Raw genomic sequence first — 1,582 nt, forward strand, 5'->3', positions numbered from 1 at the left:
ATATATATATATATATATATATATATATATATATATAAAGAAAATAATCTTAAATAAAATTTAAAATAAAAAATAATCAAAACTCTTAAACTGAAAAAGTTTGATTAACTCAGAGTATTCCTTTTTTGAGATTCCATGTCCTATTGAAATGCCGTTAATTTCTCTCCAAAGCGCGGATGGTCGATAGATGACAAAATGTCATGACAAAATATAATTTGTCTCACATTCTCTGAGATTTGTATCACATATAAGACGCAGTCAGCGTATGTGCACGATTTATATTCGAATCTTTTCGATTCAAAATTTTCAAATTATCTGGATTTGAATCATAGAGATTCAAATTCGAAACGAATCGAATTTTACCTGATTCGATTCGATTCGAATTCGAATAGTTCGCACATCTAGTCTTAACTCTCTTAAGTCATAGTATATTATATATAATACACCTTTTTTAAAGTAGTTTTTACGAATTTAAACTAATTTGTAGAAACTCGATAAACGCGGTAAATGTGAATTTATTGTGAAGTTAAAATGTTCCTCTAACAGAATCATCTGCATAGAACATTAAATTTGGCAAATTTAATTATTCATAAACAAATTAATAAAAAAATATGATATTTTCTTAAAAATTTATTTGCCAAAAATACAAAGTAAACTTATGGAAAAAATGGCTTGGTTGACGCTTTTGAACTGTAGATGATGACACAACCTCAAAAATTTCAAAATTCAAGATGTTGAACTCAATATGACGAGTTAAAATACCAGCAATCTGGATAAGTTATATTTCTTTTCCTAAATGAGTGAAGTTGAGTCTGTGAATAGCTTAAATTTCAAAAAAGTGATTTCGAATTTGTGGTCAGCGACGCCAAAAACCCTCGGATATCAATTTTCACCGAAATCGAGGGAGTTTTAAAATTATCGTCCACCACATATTGGATCCGCCATTTTGAATTTTTAAAAACTGACTTCAAAATTATAATTAGCGATCCCAAAATCCCCCAGATATCGATTGAACAAAGGAAAAAATTGTGTAAAAAAATTTGTGACTTAAAGGGTTAAAGCAAAGTTGTGGACAAGGGTTTATATCCCAGTTTTGGACATATGTGATATTTTGGATGTTTTATGGCTGTGCACGGGATCCTCACAATGAAATAAGTCGGAGTCGAATCCCGACAGCACGATGCGTGTCCGCGATTTCACCTAGATCGCTCGTGGAGATATTGATATTGATATAAAGTTGGTGGCCTCATAATTTATCAGAGTTTCTACGTAGCGGATATTCTTTCCGTTTCCGTTATCCTCTACATCTAGGGATCTCTCTTAAAATGAATCAGTGAAACATCAAAAACAGTGAATATACACTGATTTGCAGTTATAAGTGTTGCACTGAAAATGCTTAATACTTATAACTGATATCAGTGACTATTCACTGATTCACTTTAAGAAAGATGGCCGTTTTGTACACTTAAGCGGAATTTATCCTCCCTTCCTCCTCTCTGTTTCTATCTCTTTCTTTTTATCCCTTCTTCTCTTTATCTCTTCTTTTTTCGTCTCTCTCTCTCTCTCTCTCTCTCTCTCTCTC

Source organism: Odontomachus brunneus, unplaced genomic scaffold (assembly GCF_010583005.1).
Source record: "Odontomachus brunneus isolate Ranch 3 - 2012 unplaced genomic scaffold, Obru_v1 Obru_scaffold_003, whole genome shotgun sequence".
Classification (NCBI taxonomy): domain Eukaryota; kingdom Metazoa; phylum Arthropoda; class Insecta; order Hymenoptera; family Formicidae; genus Odontomachus; species Odontomachus brunneus.